General features: G+C 50.2%; 45 non-coding genes across 45 annotated transcripts; all 45 read right to left on the reverse strand.

The window, feature by feature from the left end:
• Positions 1-231: 231 nt before the first annotated feature.
• Trnan-guu (transfer RNA asparagine (anticodon GUU)) lies at positions 232-305 on the reverse strand. The gene has a single exon. It is a non-coding gene; the product is annotated as a tRNA-Asn (tRNA).
• Positions 306-638: 333 nt separating this feature from the next.
• On the reverse strand, positions 639-710 carry Trnat-cgu (transfer RNA threonine (anticodon CGU)). Its single transcript has one exon. It is a non-coding gene; the product is annotated as a tRNA-Thr (tRNA).
• Positions 711-1398: 688 nt separating this feature from the next.
• Positions 1399-1472, reverse strand: Trnan-guu (transfer RNA asparagine (anticodon GUU)). The gene has a single exon. It is a non-coding gene; the product is annotated as a tRNA-Asn (tRNA).
• A 333-nt stretch (positions 1473-1805) lies between these two features.
• On the reverse strand, positions 1806-1877 carry Trnat-cgu (transfer RNA threonine (anticodon CGU)). The gene has a single exon. It is a non-coding gene; the product is annotated as a tRNA-Thr (tRNA).
• A 688-nt stretch (positions 1878-2565) lies between these two features.
• On the reverse strand, positions 2566-2639 carry Trnan-guu (transfer RNA asparagine (anticodon GUU)). The gene has a single exon. It is a non-coding gene; the product is annotated as a tRNA-Asn (tRNA).
• Positions 2640-2972: 333 nt separating this feature from the next.
• On the reverse strand, positions 2973-3044 carry Trnat-cgu (transfer RNA threonine (anticodon CGU)). The gene has a single exon. It is a non-coding gene; the product is annotated as a tRNA-Thr (tRNA).
• A 688-nt stretch (positions 3045-3732) lies between these two features.
• Trnan-guu (transfer RNA asparagine (anticodon GUU)) lies at positions 3733-3806 on the reverse strand. The gene has a single exon. It is a non-coding gene; the product is annotated as a tRNA-Asn (tRNA).
• A 333-nt stretch (positions 3807-4139) lies between these two features.
• Positions 4140-4211, reverse strand: Trnat-cgu (transfer RNA threonine (anticodon CGU)). The gene has a single exon. It is a non-coding gene; the product is annotated as a tRNA-Thr (tRNA).
• Positions 4212-4899: 688 nt separating this feature from the next.
• On the reverse strand, positions 4900-4973 carry Trnan-guu (transfer RNA asparagine (anticodon GUU)). The gene has a single exon. It is a non-coding gene; the product is annotated as a tRNA-Asn (tRNA).
• A 333-nt stretch (positions 4974-5306) lies between these two features.
• Trnat-cgu (transfer RNA threonine (anticodon CGU)) lies at positions 5307-5378 on the reverse strand. The gene has a single exon. It is a non-coding gene; the product is annotated as a tRNA-Thr (tRNA).
• Positions 5379-6066: 688 nt separating this feature from the next.
• Positions 6067-6140, reverse strand: Trnan-guu (transfer RNA asparagine (anticodon GUU)). The gene has a single exon. It is a non-coding gene; the product is annotated as a tRNA-Asn (tRNA).
• A 333-nt stretch (positions 6141-6473) lies between these two features.
• Positions 6474-6545, reverse strand: Trnat-cgu (transfer RNA threonine (anticodon CGU)). Its single transcript has one exon. It is a non-coding gene; the product is annotated as a tRNA-Thr (tRNA).
• Positions 6546-7233: 688 nt separating this feature from the next.
• Positions 7234-7307, reverse strand: Trnan-guu (transfer RNA asparagine (anticodon GUU)). The gene has a single exon. It is a non-coding gene; the product is annotated as a tRNA-Asn (tRNA).
• A 333-nt stretch (positions 7308-7640) lies between these two features.
• Positions 7641-7712, reverse strand: Trnat-cgu (transfer RNA threonine (anticodon CGU)). The gene has a single exon. It is a non-coding gene; the product is annotated as a tRNA-Thr (tRNA).
• Positions 7713-8400: 688 nt separating this feature from the next.
• Trnan-guu (transfer RNA asparagine (anticodon GUU)) lies at positions 8401-8474 on the reverse strand. The gene has a single exon. It is a non-coding gene; the product is annotated as a tRNA-Asn (tRNA).
• A 333-nt stretch (positions 8475-8807) lies between these two features.
• Trnat-cgu (transfer RNA threonine (anticodon CGU)) lies at positions 8808-8879 on the reverse strand. Its single transcript has one exon. It is a non-coding gene; the product is annotated as a tRNA-Thr (tRNA).
• Positions 8880-9567: 688 nt separating this feature from the next.
• Positions 9568-9641, reverse strand: Trnan-guu (transfer RNA asparagine (anticodon GUU)). Its single transcript has one exon. It is a non-coding gene; the product is annotated as a tRNA-Asn (tRNA).
• A 333-nt stretch (positions 9642-9974) lies between these two features.
• On the reverse strand, positions 9975-10046 carry Trnat-cgu (transfer RNA threonine (anticodon CGU)). Its single transcript has one exon. It is a non-coding gene; the product is annotated as a tRNA-Thr (tRNA).
• Positions 10047-10734: 688 nt separating this feature from the next.
• Positions 10735-10808, reverse strand: Trnan-guu (transfer RNA asparagine (anticodon GUU)). Its single transcript has one exon. It is a non-coding gene; the product is annotated as a tRNA-Asn (tRNA).
• Positions 10809-11141: 333 nt separating this feature from the next.
• On the reverse strand, positions 11142-11213 carry Trnat-cgu (transfer RNA threonine (anticodon CGU)). The gene has a single exon. It is a non-coding gene; the product is annotated as a tRNA-Thr (tRNA).
• A 688-nt stretch (positions 11214-11901) lies between these two features.
• Positions 11902-11975, reverse strand: Trnan-guu (transfer RNA asparagine (anticodon GUU)). Its single transcript has one exon. It is a non-coding gene; the product is annotated as a tRNA-Asn (tRNA).
• Positions 11976-12308: 333 nt separating this feature from the next.
• Trnat-cgu (transfer RNA threonine (anticodon CGU)) lies at positions 12309-12380 on the reverse strand. Its single transcript has one exon. It is a non-coding gene; the product is annotated as a tRNA-Thr (tRNA).
• Positions 12381-13068: 688 nt separating this feature from the next.
• Positions 13069-13142, reverse strand: Trnan-guu (transfer RNA asparagine (anticodon GUU)). The gene has a single exon. It is a non-coding gene; the product is annotated as a tRNA-Asn (tRNA).
• A 333-nt stretch (positions 13143-13475) lies between these two features.
• Positions 13476-13547, reverse strand: Trnat-cgu (transfer RNA threonine (anticodon CGU)). The gene has a single exon. It is a non-coding gene; the product is annotated as a tRNA-Thr (tRNA).
• A 688-nt stretch (positions 13548-14235) lies between these two features.
• On the reverse strand, positions 14236-14309 carry Trnan-guu (transfer RNA asparagine (anticodon GUU)). Its single transcript has one exon. It is a non-coding gene; the product is annotated as a tRNA-Asn (tRNA).
• A 333-nt stretch (positions 14310-14642) lies between these two features.
• Positions 14643-14714, reverse strand: Trnat-cgu (transfer RNA threonine (anticodon CGU)). Its single transcript has one exon. It is a non-coding gene; the product is annotated as a tRNA-Thr (tRNA).
• Positions 14715-15402: 688 nt separating this feature from the next.
• Trnan-guu (transfer RNA asparagine (anticodon GUU)) lies at positions 15403-15476 on the reverse strand. Its single transcript has one exon. It is a non-coding gene; the product is annotated as a tRNA-Asn (tRNA).
• Positions 15477-15809: 333 nt separating this feature from the next.
• On the reverse strand, positions 15810-15881 carry Trnat-cgu (transfer RNA threonine (anticodon CGU)). The gene has a single exon. It is a non-coding gene; the product is annotated as a tRNA-Thr (tRNA).
• A 688-nt stretch (positions 15882-16569) lies between these two features.
• Positions 16570-16643, reverse strand: Trnan-guu (transfer RNA asparagine (anticodon GUU)). The gene has a single exon. It is a non-coding gene; the product is annotated as a tRNA-Asn (tRNA).
• Positions 16644-16976: 333 nt separating this feature from the next.
• Trnat-cgu (transfer RNA threonine (anticodon CGU)) lies at positions 16977-17048 on the reverse strand. The gene has a single exon. It is a non-coding gene; the product is annotated as a tRNA-Thr (tRNA).
• A 688-nt stretch (positions 17049-17736) lies between these two features.
• Positions 17737-17810, reverse strand: Trnan-guu (transfer RNA asparagine (anticodon GUU)). The gene has a single exon. It is a non-coding gene; the product is annotated as a tRNA-Asn (tRNA).
• A 333-nt stretch (positions 17811-18143) lies between these two features.
• Positions 18144-18215, reverse strand: Trnat-cgu (transfer RNA threonine (anticodon CGU)). The gene has a single exon. It is a non-coding gene; the product is annotated as a tRNA-Thr (tRNA).
• A 688-nt stretch (positions 18216-18903) lies between these two features.
• Trnan-guu (transfer RNA asparagine (anticodon GUU)) lies at positions 18904-18977 on the reverse strand. Its single transcript has one exon. It is a non-coding gene; the product is annotated as a tRNA-Asn (tRNA).
• A 333-nt stretch (positions 18978-19310) lies between these two features.
• On the reverse strand, positions 19311-19382 carry Trnat-cgu (transfer RNA threonine (anticodon CGU)). Its single transcript has one exon. It is a non-coding gene; the product is annotated as a tRNA-Thr (tRNA).
• A 692-nt stretch (positions 19383-20074) lies between these two features.
• Positions 20075-20148, reverse strand: Trnan-guu (transfer RNA asparagine (anticodon GUU)). Its single transcript has one exon. It is a non-coding gene; the product is annotated as a tRNA-Asn (tRNA).
• A 333-nt stretch (positions 20149-20481) lies between these two features.
• On the reverse strand, positions 20482-20553 carry Trnat-cgu (transfer RNA threonine (anticodon CGU)). The gene has a single exon. It is a non-coding gene; the product is annotated as a tRNA-Thr (tRNA).
• A 688-nt stretch (positions 20554-21241) lies between these two features.
• Positions 21242-21315, reverse strand: Trnan-guu (transfer RNA asparagine (anticodon GUU)). The gene has a single exon. It is a non-coding gene; the product is annotated as a tRNA-Asn (tRNA).
• A 333-nt stretch (positions 21316-21648) lies between these two features.
• On the reverse strand, positions 21649-21720 carry Trnat-cgu (transfer RNA threonine (anticodon CGU)). The gene has a single exon. It is a non-coding gene; the product is annotated as a tRNA-Thr (tRNA).
• Positions 21721-22412: 692 nt separating this feature from the next.
• Positions 22413-22486, reverse strand: Trnan-guu (transfer RNA asparagine (anticodon GUU)). Its single transcript has one exon. It is a non-coding gene; the product is annotated as a tRNA-Asn (tRNA).
• A 333-nt stretch (positions 22487-22819) lies between these two features.
• On the reverse strand, positions 22820-22891 carry Trnat-cgu (transfer RNA threonine (anticodon CGU)). The gene has a single exon. It is a non-coding gene; the product is annotated as a tRNA-Thr (tRNA).
• A 688-nt stretch (positions 22892-23579) lies between these two features.
• Trnan-guu (transfer RNA asparagine (anticodon GUU)) lies at positions 23580-23653 on the reverse strand. The gene has a single exon. It is a non-coding gene; the product is annotated as a tRNA-Asn (tRNA).
• Positions 23654-23986: 333 nt separating this feature from the next.
• On the reverse strand, positions 23987-24058 carry Trnat-cgu (transfer RNA threonine (anticodon CGU)). The gene has a single exon. It is a non-coding gene; the product is annotated as a tRNA-Thr (tRNA).
• A 688-nt stretch (positions 24059-24746) lies between these two features.
• On the reverse strand, positions 24747-24820 carry Trnan-guu (transfer RNA asparagine (anticodon GUU)). Its single transcript has one exon. It is a non-coding gene; the product is annotated as a tRNA-Asn (tRNA).
• Positions 24821-25153: 333 nt separating this feature from the next.
• On the reverse strand, positions 25154-25225 carry Trnat-cgu (transfer RNA threonine (anticodon CGU)). Its single transcript has one exon. It is a non-coding gene; the product is annotated as a tRNA-Thr (tRNA).
• Positions 25226-25913: 688 nt separating this feature from the next.
• Positions 25914-25987, reverse strand: Trnan-guu (transfer RNA asparagine (anticodon GUU)). Its single transcript has one exon. It is a non-coding gene; the product is annotated as a tRNA-Asn (tRNA).
• Positions 25988-26111: the final 124 nt, after the last annotated feature.

Below are 26111 nucleotides of genomic sequence, written 5' to 3' on the forward strand. Positions count from 1 at the left end.
AAGAATACGTCTTTTGTAGTGGGCGTCGCTCTACTGCAGTGCACACATGACGAATAAATAGGAAAAGAGTAGAACGTCTGTGTAGGGCCATGTTTTTACCTACAGTGTCACTTGGCTGAATGTGTATAAGGCTCTGTGGCATCACTCAAACACAGCCAAATTGTCACGCTAGCTGTGTATCTCTAACAAAGTTGACGTATGTCCTCACCTCGGTGCCGGTTAAAACGATTTCGCCCCCGGGTGGGCTCGAACCACCAACCATTCGGTTAACAGCCGAACGCGCTAGCCGATTGCGCCACGGAGGCCTTGAATTTGGCTCACTTGTGCTCTGTATATCAACGCAATTCGTATACCTTCTGCAGGAATCTCGCAGAATGGTAGCATCTGCTTGCGCCTCTTCACATGGATAACGTGCATGCACACTGTAGCGAGGCTCGTACACGAATGACATCGCCAAGCATGACATTATACTACAAAATGCATACAAACCACTGTTGTGCCTATGCATTCAGAAAACCTCTGAGGCCAGTAGAATACTTTTCATAGGCTGTAGAACATCCCTTTCATTCAGTGTACTGCCATGTGTTAGATGCTGCTCGAGATAGCTCCGCTCCTTGCAGGAAGGTTAAAAAAATGAATGCCTTCTGTGAGGTTCGAACTCACGACCCCTGGTTTACGAGACCAGTGCTCTACCACTGAGCTAAGAAGGCGGCAGCTTAGCGTTTGTGAGCTATCCCCGAATTGTCACTTCATCATACTGAATCTTGCAGCCCTCGACCAGATATCGGATTTGGCACCCAGCTGCTGCAGGGGGTGTCCACATTGCCGTTTTCCAAATCTCTTGACTGTTTCGCCCTTACGATCGACGACGAGCGTCGGGCCACCAGAAGTTTGCGGTCTGCACAATCCTGTCCTAGTGCACAGCTTGTGGGATAGCGTGGCTCGACTGCGAAATGCGCCTTTCGGCTCCTCTCTCTGGCTACAGTATGCTGTTGTCCACAGTGGCACTGGCGTTGCCCATGGGGCTTCATGTAAGGCGACTGCACGTCTCTCGGCCAACAGCGGCCCACTGCAGATCGACACTTAAGAGACACCAAATACAAATCGACATCGAGAGACAGGCCCTGTCATATGGCAGTCGCGACGTATACGCTGAAATTGAATGTAAAGAATACGTCTTTTGTAGTGGGCGTCGCTCTACTGCAGTGCACACATGACGAATAAATAGGAAAAGAGTAGAACGTCTGTGTAGGGCCATGTTTTTACCTACAGTGTCACTTGGCTGAATGTGTATAAGGCTCTGTGGCATCACTCAAACACAGCCAAATTGTCACGCTAGCTGTGTATCTCTAACAAAGTTGACGTATGTCCTCACCTCGGTGCCGGTTAAAACGATTTCGCCCCCGAGTGGGCTCGAACCACCAACCTTTCGGTTAACAGCCGAACGCGCTAGCCGATTGCGCCACGGAGGCCTTGAATTTCGCTCACTTGTGCTCTGTATGTCAACGCAATTCGTATACCTTCTGCAGGAATCTCGCAGAATGGTAGCATCTGCTTGCGCCTCTTCACATGGATAACGTGCATGCACACTGTAGCGAGGCTCGTACACGAATGACATCGCCAAGCATGACATTATACTACAAAATGCATACAAACCACTGTTGTGCCTATGCATTCAGAAAACCTCTGAGGCCAGTAGAATACTTTTCATAGGCTGTAGAACATCCCTTTCATTCAGTGTACTGCCATGTGTTAGATGCTGCTCGAGATAGCTCCGCTCCTTGCAGGAAGGTTAAAAAAATGAATGCCTTCTGTGAGGTTCGAACTCACGACCCCTGGTTTACGAGACCAGTGCTCTACCACTGAGCTAAGAAGGCGGCAGCTTAGCGTTTGTGAGCTATCCCCGAATTGTCACTTCATCATACTGAATCTTGCAGCCCTCGACCAGATATCGGATTTGGCACCCAGCTGCTGCAGGGGGTGTCCACATTGCCGTTTTCCAAATCTCTTGACTGTTTCGCCCTTACGATCGACGACGAGCGTCGGGCCACCAGAAGTTTGCGGTCTGCACAATCCTGTCCTAGTGCACAGCTTGTGGGATAGCGTGGCTCGACTGCGAAATGCGCCTTTCGGCTCCTCTCTCTGGCTACAGTATGCTGTTGTCCACAGTGGCACTGGCGTTGCCCATGGGGCTTCATGTAAGGCGACTGCACGTCTCTCGGCCAACAGCGGCCCACTGCAGATCGACACTTAAGAGACACCAAATACAAATCGACATCGAGAGACAGGCCCTGTCATATGGCAGTCGCGACGTATACGCTGAAATTGAATGTAAAGAATACGTCTTTTGTAGTGGGCGTCGCTCTACTGCAGTGCACACATGACGAATAAATAGGAAAAGAGTAGAACGTCTGTGTAGGGCCATGTTTTTACCTACAGTGTCACTTGGCTGAATGTGTATAAGGCTCTGTGGCATCACTCAAACACAGCCAAATTGTCACGCTAGCTGTGTATCTCTAACAAAGTTGACGTATGTCCTCACCTCGGTGCCGGTTAAAACGATTTCGCCCCCGGGTGGGCTCGAACCACCAACCTTTCGGTTAACAGCCGAACGCGCTAGCCGATTGCGCCACGGAGGCCTTGAATTTGGCTCACTTGTGCTCTGTATATCAACGCAATTCGTATACCTTCTGCAGGAATCTCGCAGAATGGTAGCATCTGCTTGCGCCTCTTCACATGGATAACGTGCATGCACACTGTAGCGAGGCTCGTACACGAATGACATCGCCAAGCATGACATTATACTACAAAATGCATACAAACCACTGTTGTGCCTATGCATTCAGAAAACCTCTGAGGCCAGTAGAATACTTTTCATAGGCTGTAGAACATCCCTTTCATTCAGTGTACTGCCATGTGTTAGATGCTGCTCGAGATAGCTCCGCTCCTTGCAGGAAGGTTAAAAAAATGAATGCCTTCTGTGAGGTTCGAACTCACGACCCCTGGTTTACGAGACCAGTGCTCTACCACTGAGCTAAGAAGGCGGCAGCTTAGCGTTTGTGAGCTATCCCCGAATTGTCACTTCATCATACTGAATCTTGCAGCCCTCGACCAGATATCGGATTTGGCACACAGCTGCTGCAGGGGGTGTCCACATTGCCGTTTTCCAAATCTCTTGACTGTTTCGCCCTTACGATCGACGACGAGCGTCGGGCCACCAGAAGTTTGCGGTCTGCACAATCCTGTCCTAGTGCACAGCTTGTGGGATAGCGTGGCTCGACTGCGAAATGCGCCTTTCGGCTCCTCTCTCTGGCTACAGTATGCTGTTGTCCACAGTGGCACTGGCGTTGCCCATGGGGCTTCATGTAAGGCGACTGCACGTCTCTCGGCCAACAGCGGCCCACTGCAGATCGACACTTAAGAGACACCAAATACAAATCGACATCGAGAGACAGGCCCTGTCATATGGCAGTCGCGACGTATACGCTGAAATTGAATGTAAAGAATACGTCTTTTGTAGTGGGCGTCGCTCTACTGCAGTGCACACATGACGAATAAATAGGAAAAGAGTAGAACGTCTGTGTAGGGCCATGTTTTTACCTACAGTGTCACTTGGCTGAATGTGTATAAGGCTCTGTGGCATCACTCAAACACAGCCAAATTGTCACGCTAGCTGTGTATCTCTAACAAAGTTGACGTATGTCCTCACCTCGGTGCCGGTTAAAACGATTTCGCCCCCGGGTGGGCTCGAACCACCAACCATTCGGTTAACAGCCGAACGCGCTAGCCGATTGCGCCACGGAGGCCTTGAATTTCGCTCACTTGTGCTCTGTATATCAACGCAATTCGTATACCTTCTGCAGGAATCTCGCAGAATGGTAGCATCTGCTTGCGCCTCTTCACATGGATAACGTGCATGCACACTGTAGCGAGGCTCGTACACGAATGACATCGCCAAGCATGACATTATACTACAAAATGCATACAAACCACTGTTGTGCCTATGCATTCAGAAAACCTCTGAGGCCAGTAGAATACTTTTCATAGGCTGTAGAACATCCCTTTCATTCAGTGTACTGCCATGTGTTAGATGCTGCTCGAGATAGCTCCGCTCCTTGCAGGAAGGTTAAAAAAATGAATGCCTTCTGTGAGGTTCGAACTCACGACCCCTGGTTTACGAGACCAGTGCTCTACCACTGAGCTAAGAAGGCGGCAGCTTAGCGTTTGTGAGCTATCCCCGAATTGTCACTTCATCATACTGAATCTTGCAGCCCTCGACCAGATATCGGATTTGGCACCCAGCTGCTGCAGGGGGTGTCCACATTGCCGTTTTCCAAATCTCTTGACTGTTTCGCCCTTACGATCGACGACGAGCGTCGGGCCACCAGAAGTTTGCGGTCTGCACAATCCTGTCCTAGTGCACAGCTTGTGGGATAGCGTGGCTCGACTGCGAAATGCGCCTTTCGGCTCCTCTCTCTGGCTACAGTATGCTGTTGTCCACAGTGGCACTGGCGTTGCCCATGGGGCTTCATGTAAGGCGACTGCACGTCTCTCGGCCAACAGCGGCCCACTGCAGATCGACACTTAAGAGACACCAAATACAAATCGACATCGAGAGACAGGCCCTGTCATATGGCAGTCGCGACGTATACGCTGAAATTGAATGTAAAGAATACGTCTTTTGTAGTGGGCGTCGCTCTACTGCAGTGCACACATGACGAATAAATAGGAAAAGAGTAGAACGTCTGTGTAGGGCCATGTTTTTACCTACAGTGTCACTTGGCTGAATGTGTATAAGGCTCTGTGGCATCACTCAAACACAGCCAAATTGTCACGCTAGCTGTGTATCTCTAACAAAGTTGACGTATGTCCTCACCTCGGTGCCGGTTAAAACGATTTCGCCCCCGGGTGGGCTCGAACCACCAACCTTTCGGTTAACAGCCGAACGCGCTAGCCGATTGCGCCACGGAGGCCTTGAATTTGGCTCACTTGTGCTCTGTATATCAACGCAATTCGTATACCTTCTGCAGGAATCTCGCAGAATGGTAGCATCTGCTTGCGCCTCTTCACATGGATAACGTGCATGCACACTGTAGCGAGGCTCGTACACGAATGACATCGCCAAGCATGACATTATACTACAAAATGCATACAAACCACTGTTGTGCCTATGCATTCAGAAAACCTCTGAGGCCAGTAGAATACTTTTCATAGGCTGTAGAACATCCCTTTCATTCAGTGTACTGCCATGTGTTAGATGCTGCTCGAGATAGCTCCGCTCCTTGCAGGAAGGTTAAAAAAATGAATGCCTTCTGTGAGGTTCGAACTCACGACCCCTGGTTTACGAGACCAGTGCTCTACCACTGAGCTAAGAAGGCGGCAGCTTAGCGTTTGTGAGCTATCCCCGAATTGTCACTTCATCATACTGAATCTTGCAGCCCTCGACCAGATATCGGATTTGGCACCCAGCTGCTGCAGGGGGTGTCCACATTGCCGTTTTCCAAATCTCTTGACTGTTTCGCCCTTACGATCGACGACGAGCGTCGGGCCACCAGAAGTTTGCGGTCTGCACAATCCTGTCCTAGTGCACAGCTTGTGGGATAGCGTGGCTCGACTGCGAAATGCGCCTTTCGGCTCCTCTCTCTGGCTACAGTATGCTGTTGTCCACAGTGGCACTGGCGTTGCCCATGGGGCTTCATGTAAGGCGACTGCACGTCTCTCGGCCAACAGCGGCCCACTGCAGATCGACACTTAAGAGACACCAAATACAAATCGACATCGAGAGACAGGCCCTGTCATATGGCAGTCGCGACGTATACGCTGAAATTGAATGTAAAGAATACGTCTTTTGTAGTGGGCGTCGCTCTACTGCAGTGCACACATGACGAATAAATAGGAAAAGAGTAGAACGTCTGTGTAGGGCCATGTTTTTACCTACAGTGTCACTTGGCTGAATGTGTATAAGGCTCTGTGGCATCACTCAAACACAGCCAAATTGTCACGCTAGCTGTGTATCTCTAACAAAGTTGACGTATGTCCTCACCTCGGTGCCGGTTAAAACGATTTCGCCCCCGGGTGGGCTCGAACCACCAACCTTTCGGTTAACAGCCGAACGCGCTAGCCGATTGCGCCACGGAGGCCTTGAATTTGGCTCACTTGTGCTCTGTATATCAACGCAATTCGTATACCTTCTGCAGGAATCTCGCAGAATGGTAGCATCTGCTTGCGCCTCTTCACATGGATAACGTGCATGCACACTGTAGCGAGGCTCGTACACGAATGACATCGCCAAGCATGACATTATACTACAAAATGCATACAAACCACTGTTGTGCCTATGCATTCAGAAAACCTCTGAGGCCAGTAGAATACTTTTCATAGGCTGTAGAACATCCCTTTCATTCAGTGTACTGCCATGTGTTAGATGCTGCTCGAGATAGCTCCGCTCCTTGCAGGAAGGTTAAAAAAATGAATGCCTTCTGTGAGGTTCGAACTCACGACCCCTGGTTTACGAGACCAGTGCTCTACCACTGAGCTAAGAAGGCGGCAGCTTAGCGTTTGTGAGCTATCCCCGAATTGTCACTTCATCATACTGAATCTTGCAGCCCTCGACCAGATATCGGATTTGGCACACAGCTGCTGCAGGGGGTGTCCACATTGCCGTTTTCCAAATCTCTTGACTGTTTCGCCCTTACGATCGACGACGAGCGTCGGGCCACCAGAAGTTTGCGGTCTGCACAATCCTGTCCTAGTGCACAGCTTGTGGGATAGCGTGGCTCGACTGCGAAATGCGCCTTTCGGCTCCTCTCTCTGGCTACAGTATGCTGTTGTCCACAGTGGCACTGGCGTTGCCCATGGGGCTTCATGTAAGGCGACTGCACGTCTCTCGGCCAACAGCGGCCCACTGCAGATCGACACTTAAGAGACACCAAATACAAATCGACATCGAGAGACAGGCCCTGTCATATGGCAGTCGCGACGTATACGCTGAAATTGAATGTAAAGAATACGTCTTTTGTAGTGGGCGTCGCTCTACTGCAGTGCACACATGACGAATAAATAGGAAAAGAGTAGAACGTCTGTGTAGGGCCATGTTTTTACCTACAGTGTCACTTGGCTGAATGTGTATAAGGCTCTGTGGCATCACTCAAACACAGCCAAATTGTCACGCTAGCTGTGTATCTCTAACAAAGTTGACGTATGTCCTCACCTCGGTGCCGGTTAAAACGATTTCGCCCCCGGGTGGGCTCGAACCACCAACCTTTCGGTTAACAGCCGAACGCGCTAGCCGATTGCGCCACGGAGGCCTTGAATTTGGCTCACTTGTGCTCTGTATATCAACGCAATTCGTATACCTTCTGCAGGAATCTCGCAGAATGGTAGCATCTGCTTGCGCCTCTTCACATGGATAACGTGCATGCACACTGTAGCGAGGCTCGTACACGAATGACATCGCCAAGCATGACATTATACTACAAAATGCATACAAACCACTGTTGTGCCTATGCATTCAGAAAACCTCTGAGGCCAGTAGAATACTTTTCATAGGCTGTAGAACATCCCTTTCATTCAGTGTACTGCCATGTGTTAGATGCTGCTCGAGATAGCTCCGCTCCTTGCAGGAAGGTTAAAAAAATGAATGCCTTCTGTGAGGTTCGAACTCACGACCCCTGGTTTACGAGACCAGTGCTCTACCACTGAGCTAAGAAGGCGGCAGCTTAGCGTTTGTGAGCTATCCCCGTATTGTCACTTCATCATACTGAATCTTGCAGCCCTCGACCAGATATCGGATTTGGCACACAGCTGCTGCAGGGGGTGTCCACATTGCCGTTTTCCAAATCTCTTGACTGTTTCGCCCTTACGATCGACGACGAGCGTCGGGCCACCAGAAGTTTGCGGTCTGCACAATCCTGTCCTAGTGCACAGCTTGTGGGATAGCGTGGCTCGACTGCGAAATGCGCCTTTCGGCTCCTCTCTCTGGCTACAGTATGCTGTTGTCCACAGTGGCACTGGCGTTGCCCATGGGGCTTCATGTAAGGCGACTGCACGTCTCTCGGCCAACAGCGGCCCACTGCAGATCGACACTTAAGAGACACCAAATACAAATCGACATCGAGAGACAGGCCCTGTCATATGGCAGTCGCGACGTATACGCTGAAATTGAATGTAAAGAATACGTCTTTTGTAGTGGGCGTCGCTCTACTGCAGTGCACACATGACGAATAAATAGGAAAAGAGTAGAACGTCTGTGTAGGGCCATGTTTTTACCTACAGTGTCACTTGGCTGAATGTGTATAAGGCTCTGTGGCATCACTCAAACACAGCCAAATTGTCACGCTAGCTGTGTATCTCTAACAAAGTTGACGTATGTCCTCACCTCGGTGCCGGTTAAAACGATTTCGCCCCCGGGTGGGCTCGAACCACCAACCTTTCGGTTAACAGCCGAACGCGCTAGCCGATTGCGCCACGGAGGCCTTGAATTTCGCTCACGTGTGCTCTGTATATCAACGCAATTCGTATACCTTCTGCAGGAATCTCGCAGAATGGTAGCATCTGCTTGCGCCTCTTCACATGGATAACGTGCATGCACACTGTAGCGAGGCTCGTACACGAATGACATCGCCAAGCATGACATTATACTACAAAATGCATACAAACCACTGTTGTGCCTATGCATTCAGAAAACCTCTGAGGCCAGTAGAATACTTTTCATAGGCTGTAGAACATCCCTTTCATTCAGTGTACTGCCATGTGTTAGATGCTGCTCGAGATAGCTCCGCTCCTTGCAGGAAGGTTAAAAAAATGAATGCCTTCTGTGAGGTTCGAACTCACGACCCCTGGTTTACGAGACCAGTGCTCTACCACTGAGCTAAGAAGGCGGCAGCTTAGCGTTTGTGAGCTATCCCCGAATTGTCACTTCATCATACTGAATCTTGCAGCCCTCGACCAGATATCGGATTTGGCACCCAGCTGCTGCAGGGGGTGTCCACATTGCCGTTTTCCAAATCTCTTGACTGTTTCGCCCTTACGATCGACGACGAGCGTCGGGCCACCAGAAGTTTGCGGTCTGCACAATCCTGTCCTAGTGCACAGCTTGTGGGATAGCGTGGCTCGACTGCGAAATGCGCCTTTCGGCTCCTCTCTCTGGCTACAGTATGCTGTTGTCCACAGTGGCACTGGCGTTGCCCATGGGGCTTCATGTAAGGCGACTGCACGTCTCTCGGCCAACAGCGGCCCACTGCAGATCGACACTTAAGAGACACCAAATACAAATCGACATCGAGAGACAGGCCCTGTCATATGGCAGTCGCGACGTATACGCTGAAATTGAATGTAAAGAATACGTCTTTTGTAGTGGGCGTCGCTCTACTGCAGTGCACACATGACGAATAAATAGGAAAAGAGTAGAACGTCTGTGTAGGGCCATGTTTTTACCTACAGTGTCACTTGGCTGAATGTGTATAAGGCTCTGTGGCATCACTCAAACACAGCCAAATTGTCACGCTAGCTGTGTATCTCTAACAAAGTTGACGTATGTCCTCACCTCGGTGCCGGTTAAAACGATTTCGCCCCCGGGTGGGCTCGAACCACCAACCTTTCGGTTAACAGCCGAACGCGCTAGCCGATTGCGCCACGGAGGCCTTGAATTTGGCTCACTTGTGCTCTGTATATCAACGCAATTCGTATACCTTCTGCAGGAATCTCGCAGAATGGTAGCATCTGCTTGCGCCTCTTCACATGGATAACGTGCATGCACACTGTAGCGAGGCTCGTACACGAATGACATCGCCAAGCATGACATTATACTACAAAATGCATACAAACCACTGTTGTGCCTATGCATTCAGAAAACCTCTGAGGCCAGTAGAATACTTTTCATAGGCTGTAGAACATCCCTTTCATTCAGTGTACTGCCATGTGTTAGATGCTGCTCGAGATAGCTCCGCTCCTTGCAGGAAGGTTAAAAAAATGAATGCCTTCTGTGAGGTTCGAACTCACGACCCCTGGTTTACGAGACCAGTGCTCTACCACTGAGCTAAGAAGGCGGCAGCTTAGCGTTTGTGAGCTATCCCCGAATTGTCACTTCATCATACTGAATCTTGCAGCCCTCGACCAGATATCGGATTTGGCACACAGCTGCTGCAGGGGGTGTCCACATTGCCGTTTTCCAAATCTCTTGACTGTTTCGCCCTTACGATCGACGACGAGCGTCGGGCCACCAGAAGTTTGCGGTCTGCACAATCCTGTCCTAGTGCACAGCTTGTGGGATAGCGTGGCTCGACTGCGAAATGCGCCTTTCGGCTCCTCTCTCTGGCTACAGTATGCTGTTGTCCACAGTGGCACTGGCGTTGCCCATGGGGCTTCATGTAAGGCGACTGCACGTCTCTCGGCCAACAGCGGCCCACTGCAGATCGACACTTAAGAGACACCAAATACAAATCGACATCGAGAGACAGGCCCTGTCATATGGCAGTCGCGACGTATACGCTGAAATTGAATGTAAAGAATACGTCTTTTGTAGTGGGCGTCGCTCTACTGCAGTGCACACATGACGAATAAATAGGAAAAGAGTAGAACGTCTGTGTAGGGCCATGTTTTTACCTACAGTGTCACTTGGCTGAATGTGTATAAGGCTCTGTGGCATCACTCAAACACAGCCAAATTGTCACGCTAGCTGTGTATCTCTAACAAAGTTGACGTATGTCCTCACCTCGGTGCCGGTTAAAACGATTTCGCCCCCGGGTGGGCTCGAACCACCAACCTTTCGGTTAACAGCCGAACGCGCTAGCCGATTGCGCCACGGAGGCCTTGAATTTGGCTCACTTGTGCTCTGTATATCAACGCAATTCGTATACCTTCTGCAGGAATCTCGCAGAATGGTAGCATCTGCTTGCGCCTCTTCACATGGATAACGTGCATGCACACTGTAGCGAGGCTCGTACACGAATGACATCGCCAAGCATGACATTATACTACAAAATGCATACAAACCACTGTTGTGCCTATGCATTCAGAAAACCTCTGAGGCCAGTAGAATACTTTTCATAGGCTGTAGAACATCCCTTTCATTCAGTGTACTGCCATGTGTTAGATGCTGCTCGAGATAGCTCCGCTCCTTGCAGGAAGGTTAAAAAAATGAATGCCTTCTGTGAGGTTCGAACTCACGACCCCTGGTTTACGAGACCAGTGCTCTACCACTGAGCTAAGAAGGCGGCAGCTTAGCGTTTGTGAGCTATCCCCGTATTGTCACTTCATCATACTGAATCTTGCAGCCCTCGACCAGATATCGGATTTGGCACACAGCTGCTGCAGGGGGTGTCCACATTGCCGTTTTCCAAATCTCTTGACTGTTTCGCCCTTACGATCGACGACGAGCGTCGGGCCACCAGAAGTTTGCGGTCTGCACAATCCTGTCCTAGTGCACAGCTTGTGGGATAGCGTGGCTCGACTGCGAAATGCGCCTTTCGGCTCCTCTCTCTGGCTACAGTATGCTGTTGTCCACAGTGGCACTGGCGTTGCCCATGGGGCTTCATGTAAGGCGACTGCACGTCTCTCGGCCAACAGCGGCCCACTGCAGATCGACACTTAAGAGACACCAAATACAAATCGACATCGAGAGACAGGCCCTGTCATATGGCAGTCGCGACGTATACGCTGAAATTGAATGTAAAGAATACGTCTTTTGTAGTGGGCGTCGCTCTACTGCAGTGCACACATGACGAATAAATAGGAAAAGAGTAGAACGTCTGTGTAGGGCCATGTTTTTACCTACAGTGTCACTTGGCTGAATGTGTATAAGGCTCTGTGGCATCACTCAAACACAGCCAAATTGTCACGCTAGCTGTGTATCTCTAACAAAGTTGACGTATGTCCTCACCTCGGTGCCGGTTAAAACGATTTCGCCCCCGGGTGGGCTCGAACCACCAACCTTTCGGTTAACAGCCGAACGCGCTAGCCGATTGCGCCACGGAGGCCTTGAATTTGGCTCACTTGTGCTCTGTATATCAACGCAATTCGTATACCTTCTGCAGGAATCTCGCAGAATGGTAGCATCTGCTTGCGCCTCTTCACATGGATAACGTGCATGCACACTGTAGCGAGGCTCGTACACGAATGACATCGCCAAGCATGACATTATACTACAAAATGCATACAAACCACTGTTGTGCCTATGCATTCAGAAAACCTCTGAGGCCAGTAGAATACTTTTCATAGGCTGTAGAACATCCCTTTCATTCAGTGTACTGCCATGTGTTAGATGCTGCTCGAGATAGCTCCGCTCCTTGCAGGAAGGTTAAAAAAATGAATGCCTTCTGTGAGGTTCGAACTCACGACCCCTGGTTTACGAGACCAGTGCTCTACCACTGAGCTAAGAAGGCGGCAGCTTAGCGTTTGTGAGCTATCCCCGTATTGTCACTTCATCATACTGAATCTTGCAGCCCTCGACCAGATATCGGATTTGGCACACAGCTGCTGCAGGGGGTGTCCACATTGCCGTTTTCCAAATCTCTTGACTGTTTCGCCCTTACGATCGACGACGAGCGTCGGGCCACCAGAAGTTTGCGGTCTGCACAATCCTGTCCTAGTGCACAGCTTGTGGGATAGCGTGGCTCGACTGCGAAATGCGCCTTTCGGCTCCTCTCTCTGGCTACAGTATGCTGTTGTCCACAGTGGCACTGGCGTTGCCCATGGGGCTTCATGTAAGGCGACTGCACGTCTCTCGGCCAACAGCGGCCCACTGCAGATCGACACTTAAGAGACACCAAATACAAATCGACATCGAGAGACAGGCCCTGTCATATGGCAGTCGCGACGTATACGCTGAAATTGAATGTAAAGAATACGTCTTTTGTAGTGGGCGTCGCTCTACTGCAGTGCACACATGACGAATAAATAGGAAAAGAGTAGAACGTCTGTGTAGGGCCATGTTTTTACCTACAGTGTCACTTGGCTGAATGTGTATAAGGCTCTGTGGCATCACTCAAACACAGCCAAATTGTCACGCTAGCTGTGTATCTCTAACAAAGTTGACGTATGTCCTCACCTCGGTGCCGGTTAAAACGATTTCGCCCCCGGGTGGGCTCGAACCACCAACCTTTCGGTTAACAGCCGAACGCGCTAGCCGATTGCGCCACGGAGGCCTTGAATTTGGCTCACTTGTGCTCTGTATATCAACGCAATTCGTATACCTTCTGCAGGAATCTCGCAGAATGGTAGCATCTGCTTGCGCCTCTTCACATGGATAACGTGCATGCACACTGTAGCGAGGCTCGTACACGAATGACATCGCCAAGCATGACATTATACTACAAAATGCATACAAACCACTGTTGTGCCTATGCATTCAGAAAACCTCTGAGGCCAGTAGAATACTTTTCATAGGCTGTAGAACATCCCTTTCATTCAGTGTACTGCCATGTGTTAGATGCTGCTCGAGATAGCTCCGCTCCTTGCAGGAAGGTTAAAAAAATGAATGCCTTCTGTGAGGTTCGAACTCACGACCCCTGGTTTACGAGACCAGTGCTCTACCACTGAGCTAAGAAGGCGGCAGCTTAGCGTTTGTGAGCTATCCCCGAATTGTCACTTCATCATACTGAATCTTGCAGCCCTCGACCAGATATCGGATTTGGCACCCAGCTGCTGCAGGGGGTGTCCACATTGCCGTTTTCCAAATCTCTTGACTGTTTCGCCCTTACGATCGACGACGAGCGTCGGGCCACCAGAAGTTTGCGGTCTGCACAATCCTGTCCTAGTGCACAGCTTGTGGGATAGCGTGGCTCGACTGCGAAATGCGCCTTTCGGCTCCTCTCTCTGGCTACAGTATGCTGTTGTCCACAGTGGCACTGGCGTTGCCCATGGGGCTTCATGTAAGGCGACTGCACGTCTCTCGGCCAACAGCGGCCCACTGCAGATCGACACTTAAGAGACACCAAATACAAATCGACATCGAGAGACAGGCCCTGTCATATGGCAGTCGCGACGTATACGCTGAAATTGAATGTAAAGAATACGTCTTTTGTAGTGGGCGTCGCTCTACTGCAGTGCACACATGACGAATAAATAGGAAAAGAGTAGAACGTCTGTGTAGGGCCATGTTTTTACCTACAGTGTCACTTGGCTGAATGTGTATAAGGCTCTGTGGCATCACTCAAACACAGCCAAATTGTCACGCTAGCTGTGTATCTCTAACAAAGTTGACGTATGTCCTCACCTCGGTGCCGGTTAAAACGATTTCGCCCCCGGGTGGGCTCGAACCACCAACCTTTCGGTTAACAGCCGAACGCGCTAGCCGATTGCGCCACGGAGGCCTTGAATTTGGCTCACTTGTGCTCTGTATATCAACGCAATTCGTATACCTTCTGCAGGAATCTCGCAGAATGGTAGCATCTGCTTGCGCCTCTTCACATGGATAACGTGCATGCACACTGTAGCGAGGCTCGTACACGAATGACATCGCCAAGCATGACATTATACTACAAAATGCATACAAACCACTGTTGTGCCTATGCATTCAGAAAACCTCTGAGGCCAGTAGAATACTTTTCATAGGCTGTAGAACATCCCTTTCATTCAGTGTACTGCCATGTGTTAGATGCTGCTCGAGATAGCTCCGCTCCTTGCAGGAAGGTTAAAAAAATGAATGCCTTCTGTGAGGTTCGAACTCACGACCCCTGGTTTACGAGACCAGTGCTCTACCACTGAGCTAAGAAGGCGGCAGCTTAGCGTTTGTGAGCTATCCCCGTATTGTCACTTCATCATACTGAATCTTGCAGCCCTCGACCAGATATCGGATTTGGCACACAGCTGCTGCAGGGGGTGTCCACATTGCCGTTTTCCAAATCTCTTGACTGTTTCGCCCTTACGATCGACGACGAGCGTCGGGCCACCAGAAGTTTGCGGTCTGCACAATCCTGTCCTAGTGCACAGCTTGTGGGATAGCGTGGCTCGACTGCGAAATGCGCCTTTCGGCTCCTCTCTCTGGCTACAGTATGCTGTTGTCCACAGTGGCACTGGCGTTGCCCATGGGGCTTCATGTAAGGCGACTGCACGTCTCTCGGCCAACAGCGGCCCACTGCAGATCGACACTTAAGAGACACCAAATACAAATCGACATCGAGAGACAGGCCCTGTCATATGGCAGTCGCGACGTATACGCTGAAATTGAATGTAAAGAATACGTCTTTTGTAGTGGGCGTCGCTCTACTGCAGTGCACACATGACGAATAAATAGGAAAAGAGTAGAACGTCTGTGTAGGGCCATGTTTTTACCTACAGTGTCACTTGGCTGAATGTGTATAAGGCTCTGTGGCATCACTCAAACACAGCCAAATTGTCACGCTAGCTGTGTATCTCTAACAAAGTTGACGTATGTCCTCACCTCGGTGCCGGTTAAAACGATTTCGCCCCCGGGTGGGCTCGAACCACCAACCTTTCGGTTAACAGCCGAACGCGCTAGCCGATTGCGCCACGGAGGCCTTGAATTTGGCTCACTTGTGCTCTGTATATCAACGCAATTCGTATACCTTCTGCAGGAATCTCGCAGAATGGTAGCATCTGCTTGCGCCTCTTCACATGGATAACGTGCATGCACACTGTAGCGAGGCTCGTACACGAATGACATCGCCAAGCATGACATTATACTACAAAATGCATACAAACCACTGTTGTGCCTATGCATTCAGAAAACCTCTGAGGCCAGTAGAATACTTTTCATAGGCTGTAGAACATCCCTTTCATTCAGTGTACTGCCATGTGTTAGATGCTGCTCGAGATAGCTCCGCTCCTTGCAGGAAGGTTAAAAAAATGAATGCCTTCTGTGAGGTTCGAACTCACGACCCCTGGTTTACGAGACCAGTGCTCTACCACTGAGCTAAGAAGGCGGCAGCTTAGCGTTTGTGAGCTATCCCCGAATTGTCACTTCATCATACTGAATCTTGCAGCCCTCGACCAGATATCGGATTTGGCACACAGCTGCTGCAGGGGGTGTCCACATTGCCGTTTTCCAAATCTCTTGACTGTTTCGCCCTTACGATCGACGACGAGCGTCGGGCCACCAGAAGTTTGCGGTCTGCACAATCCTGTCCTAGTGCACAGCTTGTGGGATAGCGTGGCTCGACTGCGAAATGCGCCTTTCGGCTCCTCTCTCTGGCTACAGTATGCTGTTGTCCACAGTGGCACTGGCGTTGCCCATGGGGCTTCATGTAAGGCGACTGCACGTCTCTCGGCCAACAGCGGCCCACTGCAGATCGACACTTAAGAGACACCAAATACAAATCGACATCGAGAGACAGGCCCTGTCATATGGCAGTCGCGACGTATACGCTGAAATTGAATGTAAAGAATACGTCTTTTGTAGTGGGCGTCGCTCTACTGCAGTGCACACATGACGAATAAATAGGAAAAGAGTAGAACGTCTGTGTAGGGCCATGTTTTTACCTACAGTGTCACTTGGCTGAATGTGTATAAGGCTCTGTGGCATCACTCAAACACAGCCAAATTGTCACGCTAGCTGTGTATCTCTAACAAAGTTGACGTATGTCCTCACCTCGGTGCCGGTTAAAACGATTTCGCCCCCGGGTGGGCTCGAACCACCAACCTTTCGGTTAACAGCCGAACGCGCTAGCCGATTGCGCCACGGAGGCCTTGAATTTGGCTCACTTGTGCTCTGTATATCAACGCAATTCGTATACCTTCTGCAGGAATCTCGCAGAATGGTAGCATCTGCTTGCGCCTCTTCACATGGATAACGTGCATGCACACTGTAGCGAGGCTCGTACACGAATGACATCGCCAAGCATGACATTATACTACAAAATGCATACAAACCACTGTTGTGCCTATGCATTCAGAAAACCTCTGAGGCCAGTAGAATACTTTTCATAGGCTGTAGAACATCCCTTTCATTCAGTGTACTGCCATGTGTTAGATGCTGCTCGAGATAGCTCCGCTCCTTGCAGGAAGGTTAAAAAAATGAATGCCTTCTGTGAGGTTCGAACTCACGACCCCTGGTTTACGAGACCAGTGCTCTACCACTGAGCTAAGAAGGCGGCAGCTTAGCGTTTGTGAGCTATCCCCGAATTGTCACTTCATCATACTGAATCTTGCAGCCCTCGACCAGATATCGGATTTGGCACCCAGCTGCTGCAGGGGGTGTCCACATTGCCGTTTTCCAAATCTCTTGACTGTTTCGCCCTTACGATCGACGACGAGCGTCGGGCCACCAGAAGTTTGCGGTCTGCACAATCCTGTCCTAGTGCACAGCTTGTGGGATAGCGTGGCTCGACTGCGAAATGCGCCTTTCGGCTCCTCTCTCTGGCTACAGTATGCTGTTGTCCACAGTGGCACTGGCGTTGCCCATGGGGCTTCATGTAAGGCGACTGCACGTCTCTCGGCCAACAGCGGCCCACTGCAGATCGACACTTAAGAGACACCAAATACAAATCGACATCGAGAGACAGGCCCTGTCATATGGCAGTCGCGACGTATACGCTGAAATTGAATGTAAAGAATACGTCTTTTGTAGTGGGCGTCGCTCTACTGCAGTGCACACATGACGAATAAATAGGAAAAGAGTAGAACGTCTGTGTAGGGCCATGTTTTTACCTACAGTGTCACTTGGCTGAATGTGTATAAGGCTCTGTGGCATCACTCAAACACAGCCAAATTGTCACGCTAGCTGTGTATCTCTAACAAAGTTGACGTATGTCCTCACCTCGGTGCCGGTTAAAACGATTTCGCCCCCGGGTGGGCTCGAACCACCAACCTTTCGGTTAACAGCCGAACGCGCTAGCCGATTGCGCCACGGAGGCCTTGAATTTCGCTCACTTGTGCTCTGTATATCAACGCAATTCGTATACCTTCTGCAGGAATCTCGCAGAATGGTAGCATCTGCTTGCGCCTCTTCACATGGATAACGTGCATGCACACTGTAGCGAGGCTCGTACACGAATGACATCGCCAAGCATGACATTATACTACAAAATGCATACAAACCACTGTTGTGCCTATGCATTCAGAAAACCTCTGAGGCCAGTAGAATACTTTTCATAGGCTGTAGAACATCCCTTTCATTCAGTGTACTGCCATGTGTTAGATGCTGCTCGAGATAGCTCCGCTCCTTGCAGGAAGGTTAAAAAAATGAATGCCTTCTGTGAGGTTCGAACTCACGACCCCTGGTTTACGAGACCAGTGCTCTACCACTGAGCTAAGAAGGCGGCAGCTTAGCGTTTGTGAGCTATCCCCGTATTGTCACTTCATCATACTGAATCTTGCAGCCCTCGACCAGATATCGGATTTGGCACACAGCTGCTGCAGGGGGTGTCCACATTGCCGTTTTCCAAATCTCTTGACTGTTTCGCCCTTACGATCGACGACGAGCGTCGGGCCACCAGAAGTTTGCGGTCTGCACAATCCTGTCCTAGTGCACAGCTTGTGGGATAGCGTGGCTCGACTGCGAAATGCGCCTTTCGGCTCCTCTCTCTGGCTACAGTATGCTGTTGTCCACAGTGGCACTGGCGTTGCCCATGGGGCTTCATGTAAGGCGACTGCACGTCTCTCGGCCAACAGCGGCCCACTGCAGATCGACACTTAAGAGACACCAAATACAAATCGACATCGAGAGACAGGCCCTGTCATATGGCAGTCGCGACGTATACGCTGAAATTGAATGTAAAGAATACGTCTTTTGTAGTGGGCGTCGCTCTACTGCAGTGCACACATGACGAATAAATAGGAAAAGAGTAGAACGTCTGTGTAGGGCCATGTTTTTACCTACAGTGTCACTTGGCTGAATGTGTATAAGGCTCTGTGGCATCACTCAAACACAGCCAAATTGTCACGCTAGCTGTGTATCTCTAACAAAGTTGACGTATGTCCTCACCTCGGTGCCGGTTAAAACGATTTCGCCCCCGGGTGGGCTCGAACCACCAACCTTTCGGTTAACAGCCGAACGCGCTAGCCGATTGCGCCACGGAGGCCTTGAATTTGGCTCACTTGTGCTCTGTATATCAACGCAATTCGTATACCTTCTGCAGGAATCTCGCAGAATGGTAGCATCTGCTTGCGCCTCTTCACATGGATAACGTGCATGCACACTGTAGCGAGGCTCGTACACGAATGACATCGCCAAGCATGACATTATACTACAAAATGCATACAAACCACTGTTGTGCCTATGCATTCAGAAAACCTCTGAGGCCAGTAGAATACTTTTCATAGGCTGTAGAACATCCCTTTCATTCAGTGTACTGCCATGTGTTAGATGCTGCTCGAGATAGCTCCGCTCCTTGCAGGAAGGTTAAAAAAATGAATGCCTTCTGTGAGGTTCGAACTCACGACCCCTGGTTTACGAGACCAGTGCTCTACCACTGAGCTAAGAAGGCGGCAGCTTAGCGTTTGTGAGCTATCCCCGTATTGTCACTTCATCATACTGAATCTTGCAGCCCTCGACCAGATATCGGATTTGGCACACAGCTGCTGCAGGGGGTGTCCACATTGCCGTTTTCCAAATCTCTTGACTGTTTCGCCCTTACGATCGACGACGAGCGTCGGGCCACCAGAAGTTTGCGGTCTGCACAATCCTGTCCTAGTGCACAGCTTGTGGGATAGCGTGGCTCGACTGCGAAATGCGCCTTTCGGCTCCTCTCTCTGGCTACAGTATGCTGTTGTCCACAGTGGCACTGGCGTTGCCCATGGGGCTTCATGTAAGGCGAGCGACTGCACGTCTCTCGGCCAACAGCGGCCCACTGCAGATCGACACTTAAGAGACACCAAATACAAATCGACATCGAGAGACAGGCCCTGTCATATGGCAGTCGCGACGTATACGCTGAAATTGAATGTAAAGAATACGTCTTTTGTAGTGGGCGTCGCTCTACTGCAGTGCACACATGACGAATAAATAGGAAAAGAGTAGAACGTCTGTGTAGGGCCATGTTTTTACCTACAGTGTCACTTGGCTGAATGTGTATAAGGCTCTGTGGCATCACTCAAACACAGCCAAATTGTCACGCTAGCTGTGTATCTCTAACAAAGTTGACGTATGTCCTCACCTCGGTGCCGGTTAAAACGATTTCGCCCCCGGGTGGGCTCGAACCACCAACCTTTCGGTTAACAGCCGAACGCGCTAGCCGATTGCGCCACGGAGGCCTTGAATTTGGCTCACTTGTGCTCTGTATATCAACGCAATTCGTATACCTTCTGCAGGAATCTCGCAGAATGGTAGCATCTGCTTGCGCCTCTTCACATGGATAACGTGCATGCACACTGTAGCGAGGCTCGTACACGAATGACATCGCCAAGCATGACATTATACTACAAAATGCATACAAACCACTGTTGTGCCTATGCATTCAGAAAACCTCTGAGGCCAGTAGAATACTTTTCATAGGCTGTAGAACATCCCTTTCATTCAGTGTACTGCCATGTGTTAGATGCTGCTCGAGATAGCTCCGCTCCTTGCAGGAAGGTTAAAAAAATGAATGCCTTCTGTGAGGTTCGAACTCACGACCCCTGGTTTACGAGACCAGTGCTCTACCACTGAGCTAAGAAGGCGGCAGCTTAGCGTTTGTGAGCTATCCCCGAATTGTCACTTCATCATACTGAATCTTGCAGCCCTCGACCAGATATCGGATTTGGCACCCAGCTGCTGCAGGGGGTGTCCACATTGCCGTTTTCCAAATCTCTTGACTGTTTCGCCCTTACGATCGACGACGAGCGTCGGGCCACCAGAAGTTTGCGGTCTGCACAATCCTGTCCTAGTGCACAGCTTGTGGGATAGCGTGGCTCGACTGCGAAATGCGCCTTTCGGCTCCTCTCTCTGGCTACAGTATGCTGTTGTCCACAGTGGCACTGGCGTTGCCCATGGGGCTTCATGTAAGGCGACTGCACGTCTCTCGGCCAACAGCGGCCCACTGCAGATCGACACTTAAGAGACACCAAATACAAATCGACATCGAGAGACAGGCCCTGTCATATGGCAGTCGCGACGTATACGCTGAAATTGAATGTAAAGAATACGTCTTTTGTAGTGGGCGTCGCTCTACTGCAGTGCACACATGACGAATAAATAGGAAAAGAGTAGAACGTCTGTGTAGGGCCATGTTTTTACCTACAGTGTCACTTGGCTGAATGTGTATAAGGCTCTGTGGCATCACTCAAACACAGCCAAATTGTCACGCTAGCTGTGTATCTCTAACAAAGTTGACGTATGTCCTCACCTCGGTGCCGGTTAAAACGATTTCGCCCCCGGGTGGGCTCGAACCACCAACCTTTCGGTTAACAGCCGAACGCGCTAGCCGATTGCGCCACGGAGGCCTTGAATTTGGCTCACTTGTGCTCTGTATATCAACGCAATTCGTATACCTTCTGCAGGAATCTCGCAGAATGGTAGCATCTGCTTGCGCCTCTTCACATGGATAACGTGCATGCACACTGTAGCGAGGCTCGTACACGAATGACATCGCCAAGCATGACATTATACTACAAAATGCATACAAACCACTGTTGTGCCTATGCATTCAGAAAACCTCTGAGGCCAGTAGAATACTTTTCATAGGCTGTAGAACATCCCTTTCATTCAGTGTACTGCCATGTGTTAGATGCTGCTCGAGATAGCTCCGCTCCTTGCAGGAAGGTTAAAAAAATGAATGCCTTCTGTGAGGTTCGAACTCACGACCCCTGGTTTACGAGACCAGTGCTCTACCACTGAGCTAAGAAGGCGGCAGCTTAGCGTTTGTGAGCTATCCCCGAATTGTCACTTCATCATACTGAATCTTGCAGCCCTCGACCAGATATCGGATTTGGCACCCAGCTGCTGCAGGGGGTGTCCACATTGCCGTTTTCCAAATCTCTTGACTGTTTCGCCCTTACGATCGACGACGAGCGTCGGGCCACCAGAAGTTTGCGGTCTGCACAATCCTGTCCTAGTGCACAGCTTGTGGGATAGCGTGGCTCGACTGCGAAATGCGCCTTTCGGCTCCTCTCTCTGGCTACAGTATGCTGTTGTCCACAGTGGCACTGGCGTTGCCCATGGGGCTTCATGTAAGGCGAGCGACTGCACGTCTCTCGGCCAACAGCGGCCCACTGCAGATCGACACTTAAGAGACACCAAATACAAATCGACATCGAGAGACAGGCCCTGTCATATGGCAGTCGCGACGTATACGCTGAAATTGAATGTAAAGAATACGTCTTTTGTAGTGGGCGTCGCTCTACTGCAGTGCACACATGACGAATAAATAGGAAAAGAGTAGAACGTCTGTGTAGGGCCATGTTTTTACCTACAGTGTCACTTGGCTGAATGTGTATAAGGCTCTGTGGCATCACTCAAACACAGCCAAATTGTCACGCTAGCTGTGTATCTCTAACAAAGTTGACGTATGTCCTCACCTCGGTGCCGGTTAAAACGATTTCGCCCCCGGGTGGGCTCGAACCACCAACCTTTCGGTTAACAGCCGAACGCGCTAGCCGATTGCGCCACGGAGGCCTTGAATTTGGCTCACTTGTGCTCTGTATATCAACGCAATTCGTATACCTTCTGCAGGAATCTCGCAGAATGGTAGCATCTGCTTGCGCCTCTTCACATGGATAACGTGCATGCACACTGTAGCGAGGCTCGTACACGAATGACATCGCCAAGCATGACATTATACTACAAAATGCATACAAACCACTGTTGTGCCTATGCATTCAGAAAACCTCTGAGGCCAGTAGAATACTTTTCATAGGCTGTAGAACATCCCTTTCATTCAGTGTACTGCCATGTGTTAGATGCTGCTCGAGATAGCTCCGCTCCTTGCAGGAAGGTTAAAAAAATGAATGCCTTCTGTGAGGTTCGAACTCACGACCCCTGGTTTACGAGACCAGTGCTCTACCACTGAGCTAAGAAGGCGGCAGCTTAGCGTTTGTGAGCTATCCCCGAATTGTCACTTCATCATACTGAATCTTGCAGCCCTCGACCAGATATCGGATTTGGCACCCAGCTGCTGCAGGGGGTGTCCACATTGCCGTTTTCCAAATCTCTTGACTGTTTCGCCCTTACGATCGACGACGAGCGTCGGGCCACCAGAAGTTTGCGGTCTGCACAATCCTGTCCTAGTGCACAGCTTGTGGGATAGCGTGGCTCGACTGCGAAATGCGCCTTTCGGCTCCTCTCTCTGGCTACAGTATGCTGTTGTCCACAGTGGCACTGGCGTTGCCCATGGGGCTTCATGTAAGGCGACTGCACGTCTCTCGGCCAACAGCGGCCCACTGCAGATCGACACTTAAGAGACACCAAATACAAATCGACATCGAGAGACAGGCCCTGTCATATGGCAGTCGCGACGTATACGCTGAAATTGAATGTAAAGAATACGTCTTTTGTAGTGGGCGTCGCTCTACTGCAGTGCACACATGACGAATAAATAGGAAAAGAGTAGAACGTCTGTGTAGGGCCATGTTTTTACCTACAGTGTCACTTGGCTGAATGTGTATAAGGCTCTGTGGCATCACTCAAACACAGCCAAATTGTCACGCTAGCTGTGTATCTCTAACAAAGTTGACGTATGTCCTCACCTCGGTGCCGGTTAAAACGATTTCGCCCCCGGGTGGGCTCGAACCACCAACCTTTCGGTTAACAGCCGAACGCGCTAGCCGATTGCGCCACGGAGGCCTTGAATTTGGCTCACTTGTGCTCTGTATATCAACGCAATTCGTATACCTTCTGCAGGAATCTCGCAGAATGGTAGCATCTGCTTGCGCCTCTTCACATGGATAACGTGCATGCACACTGTAGCGAGGCTCGTACACGAATGACATCGCCAAGCATGACATTATACTACAAAATGCATACAAACCACTGTTGTGCCTATGCATTCAGAAAACCTCTGAGGCCAGTAGAATACTTTTCATAGGCTGTAGAACATCCCTTTCATTCAGTGTACTGCCATGTGTTAGATGCTGCTCGAGATAGCTCCGCTCCTTGCAGGAAGGTTAAAAAAATGAATGCCTTCTGTGAGGTTCGAACTCACGACCCCTGGTTTACGAGACCAGTGCTCTACCACTGAGCTAAGAAGGCGGCAGCTTAGCGTTTGTGAGCTATCCCCGAATTGTCACTTCATCATACTGAATCTTGCAGCCCTCGACCAGATATCGGATTTGGCACCCAGCTGCTGCAGGGGGTGTCCACATTGCCGTTTTCCAAATCTCTTGACTGTTTCGCCCTTACGATCGACGACGAGCGTCGGGCCACCAGAAGTTTGCGGTCTGCACAATCCTGTCCTAGTGCACAGCTTGTGGGATAGCGTGGCTCGACTGCGAAATGCGCCTTTCGGCTCCTCTCTCTGGCTACAGTATGCTGTTGTCCACAGTGGCACTGGCGTTGCCCATGGGGCTTCATGTAAGGCGACTGCACGTCTCTCGGCCAACAGCGGCCCACTGCAGATCGACACTTAAGAGACACCAAATACAAATCGACATCGAGAGACAGGCCCTGTCATATGGCAGTCGCGACGTATACGCTGAAATTGAATGTAAAGAATACGTCTTTTGTAGTGGGCGTCGCTCTACTGCAGTGCACACATGACGAATAAATAGGAAAAGAGTAGAACGTCTGTGTAGGGCCATGTTTTTACCTACAGTGTCACTTGGCTGAATGTGTATAAGGCTCTGTGGCATCACTCAAACACAGCCAAATTGTCACGCTAGCTGTGTATCTCTAACAAAGTTGACGTATGTCCTCACCTCGGTGCCGGTTAAAACGATTTCGCCCCCAGGTGGGCTCGAACCACCAACCTTTCGGTTAACAGCCGAACGCGCTAGCCGATTGCGCCACGGAGGCCTTGAATTTGGCTCACTTGTGCTCTGTATATCAACGCAATTCGTATACCTTCTGCAGGAATCTCGCAGAATGGTAGCATCTGCTTGCGCCTCTTCACATGGATAACGTGCATGCACACTGTAGCGAGGCTCGTACACGAATGACATCGCCAAGCATGACATTATACTACAAAATGCATACAAACCACTGTTGTGCCTATGCATTCAGAAAACCTCTGAGGCCAGTAGAATACTTTTCATAGGCTGTAGAACATCCCTTTCATTCAGTGTACTGCCATGTGTTAGATGCTGCTCGAGATAGCTCCGCTCCTTGCAGGAAGGTTAAAAAAATGAATGCCTTCTGTGAGGTTCGAACTCACGACCCCTGGTTTACGAGACCAGTGCTCTACCACTGAGCTAAGAAGGCGGCAGCTTAGCGTTTATGAGCTATCCCCGAATTGTCACTTCATCATACTGAATCTTGCAGCCCTCGACCAGATATCGGATTTGGCACACAGCTGCTGCAGGGGGTGTCCACATTGCCGTTTTCCAAATCTCTTGACTGTTTCGCCCTTACGATCGACGACGAGCGTCGGGCCACCAGAAGTTTGCGGTCTGCACAATCCTGTCCTAGTGCACAGCTTGTGGGATAGCGTGGCTCGACTGCGAAATGCGCCTTTCGGCTCCTCTCTCTGGCTACAGTATGCTGTTGTCCACAGTGGCACTGGCGTTGCCCATGGGGCTTCATGTAAGGCGACTGCACGTCTCTCGGCCAACAGCGGCCCACTGCAGATCGACACTTAAGAGACACCAAATACAAATCGACATCGAGAGACAGGCCCTGTCATATGGCAGTCGCGACGTATACGCTGAAATTGAATGTAAAGAATACGTCTTTTGTAGTGGGCGTCGCTCTACTGCAGTGCACACATGACGAATAAATAGGAAAAGAGTAGAACGTCTGTGTAGGGCCATGTTTTTACCTACAGTGTCACTTGGCTGAATGTGTATAAGGCTCTGTGGCATCACTCAAACACAGCCAAATTGTCACGCTAGCTGTGTATCTCTAACAAAGTTGACGTATGTCCTCACCTCGGTGCCGGTTAAAACGATTTCGCCCCCGGGTGGGCTCGAACCACCAACCTTTCGGTTAACAGCCGAACGCGCTAGCCGATTGCGCCACGGAGGCCTTGAATTTGGCTCACTTGTGCTCTGTATATCAACGCAATTCGTATACCTTCTGCAGGAATCTCGCAGAATGGTAGCATCTGCTTGCGCCTCTTCACATGGATAACGTGCATGCACACTGTAGC

This window comes from Schistocerca nitens, chromosome 6 (genome assembly GCF_023898315.1).
Source record: "Schistocerca nitens isolate TAMUIC-IGC-003100 chromosome 6, iqSchNite1.1, whole genome shotgun sequence".
NCBI lineage: Eukaryota > Metazoa > Arthropoda > Insecta > Orthoptera > Acrididae > Schistocerca > Schistocerca nitens.